The 12,559-nt window shown below is 45.8% G+C and overlaps 1 pseudogene; it reads left to right on the top strand.

The window, feature by feature from the left end:
* Positions 1-5,715: 5,715 nt before the first annotated feature.
* On the top strand, positions 5,716-10,511 carry LOC142292105 (vomeronasal type-2 receptor 26-like; annotated as a pseudogene).
* The last annotated feature ends 2,048 nt before the right edge of the window (positions 10,512-12,559 follow it).

The following is a 12,559-nucleotide window of genomic DNA, read 5'->3' as shown; positions in this document are numbered from 1 at the left end:
CCCGCAGGGACTTAAATGACCACCTGCCGGAGGACCACCCGGGCCGCAACCTGCTCCCCGGCGACCTTGTCACCTATACCCGACACTGCGGGGAGAGGGGCTGGTTTGCCCTGGACGCTAGGCTGAGAGGAGGCCAGGAGCCTCAAGCACCAGCCCAGCCCCCTCCCCCGTCGGGTGGAGTGGATCTGAAGTAATGTCAGCGGTCCCCCGCAGCAAGTTGTCCCCGTTGGGACCACCAGCACCGTTGTGTGATATGTTGAATGTTTAAGTATGTAAGCAAAAGAAAAATGAAAATAATCACCCGAACTGTAACCAGATTTGCACCGTGATTTAACCGGCCGTTGCCAGCAACTAGTCCCCGTAGGGACTTTCTGCAACCGTTTGCGTAAGGAACTACTTACGGACACGCCCCAGAACTTGCAGGGCAACCACAAACTTGTGGCATGTAAACAAATATGAAGAAAAAACAAAAAGCCAGCACTAAATGTGCACTTCAGCACTAAAAATACCAAACTGTACTTATTATAAAAATTTCGAGATTTTTGGCAAAAAATTGCAATTTCTTGAGCTACCTCGCCACGTCATGGCAAATCTCATTTGAGGCAGTCCTACACTAAAATATTTTTATAAAATGTGCCATACGGCCTCACATATGAAAAGTAGAACTGCTCTTAGCAGCACTCACCTGGTCTATTTCAATCCCGTACTCATGACTGAGTCATGGCTGTGGGCGGGACAGGTCCAAGCAAATGCTGCATGAAGTAAATAGCCTGTGGACAGGGCCTGATGACTGAATGTGAACAGTCACCAACCGCCAAAATCTAGACAGGTGGAATACATCCCAAATTGGGGTGCATAGCAAGGTGGGGGTCAGCCACCGACCAATTCAATGAAGAAAAAACAAAAAGCCAGCACTAAATGTGCACTACAGCACTAAAAATTCCAAACTGTACTATACTGTACACGGAGGGGAGAAAACATCTCGGCTGCTCCCTGTCATCGCTCCCGGGATCCCTGTCCAGAGCAGCGGTGGTGTCCCAACCTCATCACAAACCGTGGGTGCAAGGAAGTGAAGCTAACCAGGTCACCACACCAGCACTGGAACAAAGGGAATACCGGATTGGTAAAGACCAGCACGAACCGGGTGTCAGGAACTCCTAAACCAGTGAGTAAAGCACAAGTTAAACGCAGCCCCTGTGTTGTCTGAATTATACCTAGGCCTCTGCACTCATAGACTACTACCATTAACATCCTCCCCTGGGGCCTAGCTCTACTTGCGGAGAGCAATCACTCCTATACTGCCCAATACCACCAGCCCCAGCAGTGAGAGACTTTGCAGCAGCGGTTCTCCCCATATAACCGCATACCACAAGTGGCATCACGAAAAACTATTTTTCCTTTTATTATTTTTCTCCTTGTAAAAATTCCTTTTTTAAGCCACGGAACTGGGCAACGGCCACGCAGTGAACGGTCCCAGTAAATATACTGCCCGGGACCGTGTTCCCCAAAGGCCCTGGGACGAGTCAGTAACGTGTGGACTGGATGAGGAGGAATGTGGAAAGTCCGCAGCCCCCATTCATCATGTGCGATTCACTGAAGTCTTTTTTCTTTTTCTTGGGATATTCACTGACTGTTTTTTTTTTTGGCCACAACTTCTTTATAATGTAACACACGATTCATGAATTGTAGCGCAAAACAAATTTTTACTTTAATTTTGTATCTGATTCTTTCAAGTTTTTGGCATGAAATGCGCCAAATCAGACAAGACAGGAGGGAAAAGTAGAAACTAATAATGCGACAATTAAGTTGCATTTCATCAATTTTTCGAAATCATCTGGATCAGGAAAAATCTAAAAAAAACTGAAAACAAAAGAAAAAACATAAAAAGTGTCAGAAAATGAGAATGTTCAAGTATAAGAAACATTTGCTCACTTTTTAGATTCTCTTTTTTACGTCCAGTTATTGGCCCTCGCCCCCTCTGTTAAGTTTTTCATCTAGAGAATAAAGTATAAATACAGTACTAAAATCTCTAAGAAAGAAAAAATGTATCAGAAAACTGGAGAAACCGGTAAATCCTGAAGGAGCCGATAAATCTCAGCTCCAGGCAGGGAGGTTACATGAGTCCGGGGTCTACATGATGCAACCGTCTGTAAGACACAATCTCTGGATTCTCCGGATTTCCTCTTTTCTGCAGTGAAGTCTTCTCAAGCCGAGAGGAACAGAAAAGGGAAGACTCCGGGTTATAGAACCTCATGCACATGTAACACAGCAAATACTGAAGACACTACGGGCGGCTCCTCAATCACATGTGCAGGCGATCATCACGTATACAAATAAGAAGACAAGGAGCGGCACTCAGATGTTCCACTGAATTTTCTATATTCCATAATTATTCCGTAGTGTCCATAATGTGAAGGCATTTTCTGCTATATCTATGTGTTTATGTGATCTAGATGTGATATATGAGTAGTCAGTCATCCATTATCACGGATCCATTCGTTTGCAAAAAAGTTCTGCAAACGCAACTTTTTTTGTATGTTGCTAAATAAGGGATGTCACCTGGATCCCTTTTTAACATGTGGAATAATCACAGGGTAATAAAGCCATTAGTTTAAGTAAACTATAGCACACACACAGATAAGAGAGATAAGAGACACACAGTTGCTTTTTGTTTCTTGTTTTTAACCCCCACAGCATGCTGTCCTCAGCTTACATAGCAAAAACCTGCTTCCAGATTCCCTTTAACGTCTGTTTTTCGATTGTATCAAATACTTATTTCATGCAATAAAATGCAAATTACAGACCCCTCCATTTCTCTATGGGGGAAAACTTGCAAAATTGACAGTGTATCAAATACTTATTTTATCCACTGTATTTCCCCCCATTGAGACACATATTAGCTCAGTTGAGAGACATAGATACATTTTTAGAAAATTGGGTAACCAGCATATATATTACAATTTGAGTAATGAGTAGAGAATAGCCCTTTGTTGCATCCTGCGTTCCCTTCCTCCCCAAGACTCTTTGTGGCTTCAAAGGACTCAATTCTATCTCCTCCCTCAATGTTTTTGGAGAAAGGTTTTACCCCTTTAAGTGCTGAAAGGTTTCTGGTAACTTTAGATGTGTGTAGTTTGTACACATGGATAGAACATACCAAAGGCATTAGTGCCATGAAATGGCTTTTGGAACTGAGTATACTACTGAGCAGAGGGAATTTTTCCTGGATTTACTTGGTGTAATTTGAATGAGAAAAGATACTACTGCTGCACTAATGAACTCTTCTACTGTGGTCAAGATAAGATAAATGAACAAACCACAGAAAAAAACCTTAGATAAAGCCAAAAAGATAACACACTGCCCATAGGCACTCACTGCAACCATGTATGACCGGGAGTGTAGATCAGGAAGCCTCCAGGATTAGGTGCAACCATGTATGACCGGGGGTGTAGATCAGGAAGCCTCCAGGATCAGGTGCAACCATGTATGACCGGGAGTGTAAATCAGGAAGCCTCCAGGATCAGGTGCAACCATGTATGACCGGGAGTGTAGATCAGGAAGCCTCCAGGATTAGGTGCAACCATGTATGACCAGGAGTGTAGATCAGGAAGCCTCCAGGTAGGTGCAACCATGTATGACCGGGAGTGTAGATCAGGAAGCCTCCAGGATTAGGTGCAACCATGTATGACCGGGAGTGTAGATCAGGAAGCCTCCAGGATTAGGTGCAACCATGTATGACCGGGAGTGTAGATCAGGAAACCTCCAGGATTAGGTGCAACCATGTATGACCGGGAGTGTAGATCAGGAAGCCTCCAGGATTAGGTGCAACCATGTATGACCGGGAGTGTAGATCAGGAAGCCTCCAGGATTAGGTGCAACCATGTATGACCGGGAGTGTAGATCAGGAAGCCTCCAGGATCAGGTGCAACCATGTATGACCGGGAGTGTAGATCAGGAAGGCTCCAGGATCAGGTGCAACCATGTATGACCGGGAGTGTAGATCAGGAAGCCTCCAGGATCAGGTGCAACCATGTATGACCGGGAGTGTAGATCAGGAAGCCTCCAGGATCAGGTGCAACCATGTATGAACGGGAGTGTAGATCAGGAAGCCTCCAGGATCAGGTGCAACCATGTATGACCGGGAGTGTAGATCAGGAAGCCTCCAGGATCAGGTGAAACCATGTATGACCGGGAGTGTAGATCAGGAAACCTCCAGGATCAGGTGCAACCATGTATGAACGGGAGTGTAGATCAGGAAGCCTCCAGGATCAGGTGCAACCATGTATGAACGGGAGTGTAGATCAGGAAGCCTCCAGGATCAGGTGAAACCATGAATGACCGGGAGTGTAGATCAGGAAGCCTCCAGGATCAGGTGCAACCATGTATGAACGGGAGTGTAGATCAGGAAGCCTCCAGGATCAGGTGCAACCATGTATGAACGGGAGTGTAGATCAGGAAGCCTCCAGGATCAGGTGAAACCATGTATGACCGGGAGTGTAGATCAGGAAGCCTCCAGGATCAGGTGCAACCATGTATGACCGGGAGTGTAGATCAGGAAGCCTCCAGGATCAGGTGAAACCATGTATGACCGGGAGTGTAGATCAGGAAGCCTCCAGGATCAGGTGCAACCATGTATGACCGGGAGTGTAGATCAGGAAGCCTCCAGGATCAGGTGCAACCATGTATGAACGGGAGTGTAGATCAGGAAGCCTCCAGGATCAGGTGCAACCATGTATGACCGGGAGTGTAGATCAGGAAGCCTCCAGGATCAGGTGAAACCATGTATGACCGGGAGTGTAGATCAGGAAACCTCCAGGATCAGGTGCAACCATGTATGAACGGGAGTGTAGATCAGGAAGCCTCCAGGATCAGGTGCAACCATGTATGAACGGGAGTGTAGATCAGGAAGCCTCCAGGATCAGGTGAAACCATGTATGACCGGGAGTGTAGATCAGGAAGCCTCCAGGATCAGGTGCAACCATGTATGAACGGGAGTGTAGATCAGGAAGCCTCCAGGATCAGGTGCAACCATGTATGAACGGGAGTGTAGATCAGGAAGCCTCCAGGATCAGGTGAAACCATGTATGACCGGGAGTGTAGATCAGGAAGCCTCCAGGATCAGGTGCAACCATGTATGACCGGGAGTGTAGATCAGGAAGCCTCCAGGATCAGGTGAAACCATGTATGACCGGGAGTGTAGATCAGGAAGCCTCCAGGATCAGGTGCAACCATGTATGACCGGGAGTGTAGATCAGGAAGCCTCCAGGATCAGGTGCAGAATCATGTCCTTCATACTCCACAAATACTTCTTAGTGTTGGTATCACATAAAATTCCAATTAAATACATTTAAGTTTGTGGGTGTTAGGTGAAAAAATGTGGAAAAGTTCACAGAGTATGAATATTTTTTTATCAATTAATAATTTAATAGTCTTAGACAGGTGTGCACTTATACATTTGATCTCAATGCTTTGTTTCACTGCAGAATTTATGTTGGATGTGTATGTCAATGACATAAATGGGAAACATGTTTTCTTGGACATGTGCATGTCGCATTGATGTCAGGAAGTGGGGCTGCGGTATTGGTGGGGGACTGGTCCGAATCTGCCAGTTCACTGGTGTTCATCACACATCCAGATGGAGCTCTATAGATATAGAGTAGGGCACAATACATCAGTACCCCTTGAAAAAGCCATATGCAAAACATGTGTTGGAGCAACATGGAGAACCCAGCATTTTCTTTACCTATAGGTAAGTGCCGCAGCTTATGACTTTATTTGAATAAAGATGATGGGGAACAATATAGGGTAAAGTCCTCATGTTTTTGATCTGTGGTCTTGTATAGATTTGAGTGATAGTTGGATACAAATCATATTATATATATTTATCTATTCACTTATAAGGAGCCTATGTACACAAACTGACTGTGTAAGGTAAGCGCAAACCCTTGTAGGATCTATAGCTCCTATAATAATCTCACTTTATTGTGCTAGAAATAGAAATGAAAATGTAATCCAACATGCTAATTAGGGTGCACGGTGCACCCGGGGTCAGATAGCGCTTGCTCCAGGAAATCACTGTCAATCATCAGTGAGAGAGGTGGGGACATGCAAATCACTGGGACAGTACACTGAGCCTCTTGGCCACACCCACAGTGCAACCTAATTAGCATATTGGATTAAACTTGAGCTTTGGCAGAACGGAGGCAAAAACTAAAGTTGTGATTGTGATAGAGGCGATGTCCCCACGAGGCTTCGATCTTAGTTTATACTGTAGGTTTAGGCGACAGACTCCCTTTAAATGTTATATTTTTATTAAATTAAAGTACCATTGTTCACGTTTTCTAAACTTAATTTGTTTATCATAGATTTATTTTATTGTGTATTTCTCACTTTTTTAATAAGTTTTCAATAAATTGCAATTTTTATATTAATTTTGTGGTTTCTATTGAGCCCTTAACTGTCTTGCTGGGTATGGGGAAGTACCACGGGTACGGAAACAGGGAAGGAAATGGAGACCCTGTGTCTAGGGAAGGAGGAGAGGGTGACCCCCCTGACCAAACCTACTCCTGGGCCCTCACCAACCAAGATAAGTTTTGCCCCTATGCTCCAAGCAGGATACCTGGCCCTGGTTGACCCTTAACTGGGCTCTAGATAAGGAATAAATGGGGCAGACCCCAAATCTGTGGTTATCTCGGTGTCTCCTGCTCGGTAGGGGACGTATCACACGGAGAAGGTAGAGGAATTGTGGAGAACTGGGGATTATAATGACAGCAGGCGTCAGTTACAGATTATATGGTGACTAGTGATGAGCGAGTATGCTTGTTACTACTCGGTACTCGCACGAGTATCACTGTACTCGGGCTACTCGGCGGGTACCGAGTAATTTCGCGATACTCGTGCTTTACTCGTGGTCTTCATTTCTGCATGTTGGCGCTCTTTTGAGAGCCAGCCCTCATGCAGGGATTGGCTGGCAGACCACTGCAATGCCACAGCCCTGTTAGTTGTGGAATTGCAGTGATTGGCCGGCCTGCACAGCGTGACCGAGCCTTTATACCGGCCGGCGCGCTGTGCTCTGTACACAGCCATCTCATATTCCCTGCTTTCCACGCCCACAGGCGCCTATGATTGGTTGCAGTGAGACACGCCCCCACGCTGAGTGACAGGTGTCACACTGCACCCAATCACAGCAGCCGGTGGGCGTGTCTATACTGTGCAGTAAAATAAATAAATAAATAATTAAAAAAACCGGCGTGCGGTCACCCCAATTTTAATACCAGCCAGATAAAGCCATACGGCTGAAGGCTGGTATTCTCAGGATGGGGAGCGCCACGTTATGGGGAGCCCCCCACCCTAACAATAACAGTCAGCAGCCGCCCAGAATTGCCGCATACATTATATGCGACAGTTCTGGGACTGTACCCGGCTCTTCCCGATTTACCCTGGTGCGTTGGCAAATCGGGGTAATAAGGAGTTATTGGCAGCCCATAGCTGCCAATAAGTCCTAGATTAATCATGTCAGGCGTCTATGAGACACCCTCCATGATTAATCTGTAAATTACAGTAAATAAACACACACACACCCGAAAAATCCTTTATTAGAAATAAAAAACAATAACAAAGTCCCTCATCACCAATTTATTACCCACAACAAAACCCTCCATGTCCGGTGTAATCCACGGTCCTCCAGCGTCGCGTCCAGCTCTGCTGCATGGAAGTGACAGGAGCTGCAGAATACACCGCTGCTCCGGTCACCTCCACGCAGCTAATGAGGTGAGTATAGCGATCAGCTGAGCTGTCACTGAGGTTACCTGGATCCAGCGGTGGCCGCGGGTAACCTCAGTGACAGCAGCTGATCGCGCTACTCACTGCCGCTCCGGTCAGCTTCACACAGCAACTGAGGTGAGAAGCGCGATCAGCTGCTGTCAGTCAGGTAACTCCCGGCCACCGCTGGATCCAGCGGTGGCCGCGATTAACCTCAGTGACAGCTCAGCTGATCGCTATACTCACCTCAGTTGGTGCATGAAGCTGACCGGAGCGGCAGTGAGTAGCGCGATCAGCTGCTGTCACTGAGGTTACCCGCGGCCACCGCTGCATCCAGGTAACCTCAGTGACAGCTCAGCTGATCGCTATACTCACCTCATTAGCTGCGTGGAGGTGACCGGAGCGGCGGTGTATTCTGCAGCTCCTGTCACTTCCATGCAGCAGAGCTGGACGCGACGCTGGAGGACCGTGGATTACACCGGACATGGAGGGTTTGTCGGGGTTAATAAATTGGTAATGAGGGACTTTGTTATTGTTTTTTATTTCTAATAAAGGATTTTTCGTGTGTGTGTGTTTTTTAACTGTAATTTACAGATTAATCATGGAGGGTGTCTCATAGACGCCTGACATGATTAATCTAGGACTTATTGGCAGCTATGGGCTGCCAATAACTCCTTATTACCCCGATTTGCCAACGCACCAGGGTAAATCGGGAAGAGCCGGGTACAGCCCCAGAACTGTCGCATATAATGTATGCGGCAATTCTGGGCGGCTGTTGACTGATATTGTTAGGGTGGGGGGCTCCCCATAACGTGGCGCTCCCCATCCTGAGAATACCAGCCTTCAGCCGTATGGCTTTATCTGGCTGGTATTAAAATTGGGGGGGACCGCACGCCGTTTTTTTTAATTATTTAATTATTTATTTCACTGCACAGTATACACACACACACCGGCTGCTGTGATTGGGTGCAGTGTGACACCTGTCACTCAGAGTGGGGGCGTGTCTCACTGCAACCAATCATAAGCGCCGAAAAGCAGGAAAGCAGAGAATACGAGATTGATTAATGAGCGGCCGGCTTTTTCAAAAGAAGAAAAGCCGCAGGAGCAGTGTGAATGCCGTGCAGTGCCGCAGCAGTGATCGGCGAACGGTGAGTAAGAGAGAGGGGGGAGAATGACCGACAGACTGTGAGAGGGGGACAGACAAGACAGAGAGAGACCGACAGAGCGAGACCGACCGACGGGAGATAGAATGAAAAAAAAAATGACCGACATCGCTTGTAAAAAGCACAAAACGTGCGTTTTGGACATCGGAGTGCCACACAATGTTTATGTAAAATCTTTCATGTATTAATCTCAAAAAGTAACATACACCAGCTCTATCTCACTATTGGGTATGTGCCCTTAACATTTCCGCCATGAAAAATCATTTTGGAATCATTTTGCAAGGTTTTCTGGTGAGTCCGTAAAAATGGCGTAAAACGCGGACAAAATTGTTCACAGCTGTGACTTTTGAGTGATAAATGCTTCAAGGGGTCTTCCCCATGCTGTTGCCATGTCATTTGAGCACTCTTCTGAGACTTTTGTGACATTTTTAGGGTTTCTACATGCTGCCGGGGGGTCATTTCACAAAAATACTCGGGTCTCCCATAGGATAACATTGGGCTCGTTGCTCGGGCCGAGTACACGAGTATCTTGGGATGCTCGGCCCGAGCCTCGAGCACCCGAGCTTTTTAGTACTCGCTCATCACTAATGGTGACGCTTCAATACCTTCCCCCCCAGGATAGGTGGCAACCAGAGGACAAGGAGAGCAAACATCGAGCCACAAGGAGATGACCTGACCCGTCACTACTCTGCAGTTACATGTCCTATGTAGCTTCTGTTTCATCAGAAACCCAACAGGACAGAGGAGACTTTAGCTGTTTGTGTCATTCTAACATCATTTTACTACTCTAATGATTATGGGAAATTATAAAAAAACAAGAATATCAGCAAGGAATGATTGGTCGGGTTCACTACTATTTTATGTATTTTCCTCTATTTCCTACAGACAGTGGAAGTGACACAGGTGTCCCGATGAGAAGAAAGTGAAATGTGTCCCTAAATCCTACGACTTTCACTTTTATAAGGAGGAAGAAATTGTAATTATTTTTATATTGACATTTTTATTATTTTCCATTGTTACCATATATTTATTAGGAATCTTCATCCACTATTAAGATACCACCATTGTTAGAGCCAATAATAGGACTGTGAGCTTCATCCTCCTGGTCTCGATCCTCCTGAGTTTTCTCTGTGTCTTCCTCTTCTTTGGTCGTCCTGTGGACATCACCTGCTTGATGAGACAGACGACATTTGGAATATTCTTCTCTATTTCTGTATCTTGTGTGCTTTCCAAAACAATCACCGTCTGCATCGCCTTCAAAGACACCAACCGGGCAGCATCTGGAAGAAGTGGGTTGGTGTGAAGACATCAAATTATGTGGTGGTGATCTGCTCCTCAGTCCAAGTTCTCATTTACATTGTCTGGATGTTGGTTTCTCCTCCCTTTCAGGAGTTGGACATGACTTCATATACTGATAGGATCATTATTCAGTGTAATGAAGGCTCAGATATCTGGTTCTACTCTATGTTGGGTTATCTGGGGCTCCTGGCTGCTGTGAGCTTGGTTCTGGCTTTCATGGTGAGGACATTACCAGACAGCTTCAATGAGGCCAAGTACATCACCTTCAGCATGCTATATATGGTCTTGTGATCATTATCATCTACAGTACAGACCAAATGTTTGGACACACCTTCTCATCTCTAGAATAACTGTTATGAGGAGACTTTGTGCAGCAGGCCTTCATGGTAAAATAGCTGCTAGGAAACCACTTCTAAAGAAAGGCAACAAGCCGAAGAGACTTGTTTTGGCTAAAGAACACAAGGAATGGACATTAGACCAGTGGAAATCTGTGCTTTGGTCTGATGAGTCCAAATTTGAGATCTTTGGATCCAACCAACGTGTCTTTGTAGAAAAGATGAACGGATGGACTCTACATGGCTGGTTCCCACCGTGAAGCATGGAAGAGGAGGTATGATCGTGTGGGGGTGCTTTGCTGGTGACACCGTTGGCGATGTATTCAAAATTGAAGGCATACTGAACCAGCATGGCTACCACAGCATCTTGCAGCGGAGTGCTATTCCATCCGGTTTGCGTTTAGTTGGACCATCATTTATTTTTCAACAAGACAATGACCCCAAACACACCTCCAAGCTGGTTAAGGGCTATTTGACTAAGAAGGAGAGTGATGGGGTGCTACGCCAGATGACCCGACCTCCACAGTCACCAGACCTGAACCCAATCGAGATGGTTTGGGGAGAGCTGGACCGCAGAGTGAAGGCAAAAGGGCCAACAAGTGCTAAGCATCTCTGGGAACTCCTTCAAGACTGTTGGAAAACCATTTCCGGTAACTACCTCTTGAAGCTCATCAAGAGAATGCCAAGAGTGTGCAAAGTAGTAATGAAACCAAAAGGTGGCTACTTTGAAGAACCTAGAATATAAGACATATTTTCAGTTGTTTCACACTTTTTTAAGTATTTCATTCCACATGTTTTAATTCATAGTTTTGATGCCTTCAATGTGAATCTACAATTTTCAGAGTCCTGAAAATAAAGAAAACTCTTTGAATGAGAAGGTGTGTCCAAACTTTTGGTCTGTACTGTATTTGTGATTTTCACCAATATGAATACTTTAGATGAGATATTCAGGCAATAAATATAAAACATTAAGCAGTCTGTATGGGATGAGAAGCTCTACAGGAAATGGGAGTGATCTCTGTCTCTACAGGAAGTGGGGGTGATAACAGTGTCTACAGTAAGTGGGGGTGATCTGTCTCTACAGGAAGTCGGGGTGATCGCCGTGTATACATGAAGTCGGGTTGATCGCTGTCTCTACAGGAAATCGGGTGATCTGCATCTATACAGAAAGTGAGGGTGATCTCCATCTCTACAGGAAGTGAGAGTGATTTCTGTCTCTATAGGAAGTGGGGGTGATCTCTGTTTCTACAGCAATTGGGAGTGATCTCTATCTTTACAGGAAGTCGAAGTGATCTGTGTCTCTATAGGATGTGGCGATGATCTCTGTCTCTACAGGAAATGGGGGTGATCTCTGTCTCTACATGAAGTGGGGGTGATCTCTGTCTCTATAGGAAGTGAGGTGATCTCCGTCTGTAGATTAATGGAATGGGTAACATGGTAACACATCTCTTTCTACTCCCACTGAGTCATTGAGCGATGTGCACTTGCGCTGTTCAGCACGCTCCCGGTTGCTGGACAAAACGTCCATCAGCCTTGCCTCATCCCACCAACATCTTAATGCATCTGATGTGGGTGGGTGGATGTGATGCTGGACACTGAGTTCTGACGTCTGGGAACCATGTAGCGATCATGAGTGCCACAAAACTTACCATTCTTATCTGGCTCCTATAAACGGTCAGTGCTCCTACCTTGACTTACCACCTTAGGGTGCTTCACTGCTTCACCTATATTCTCATGGAGTTTCTCTGCTGCTTTGCATTTTTCTGTGTTTATATAGGCCAGGTAACCTTCTCTGAGACACTGCCCCTTATACATTTGCTTATCTGTTTGCACTTGCAAGCGCATCTATTGTGTGTCTCTCCAGGAACTGTTAGCTTAGTAGCTTTATGGATGTCCATCTATTGCACTTTATGTTTTGCCACTGGTCATTACCTGACACTTCATACCCAGGGCTACTTCCTTTGGATTCTAATTGACACGCTCCCTCTTATGCACTTTATGTGG

The sequence above is a fragment of the Anomaloglossus baeobatrachus genome, chromosome 1, assembly GCF_048569485.1.
Source record: "Anomaloglossus baeobatrachus isolate aAnoBae1 chromosome 1, aAnoBae1.hap1, whole genome shotgun sequence".
Classification (NCBI taxonomy): domain Eukaryota; kingdom Metazoa; phylum Chordata; class Amphibia; order Anura; family Aromobatidae; genus Anomaloglossus; species Anomaloglossus baeobatrachus.
The sequence above is the reverse complement of the archived record's forward strand: the minus strand, read 5'-3'. Positions and strand labels throughout refer to the sequence as shown.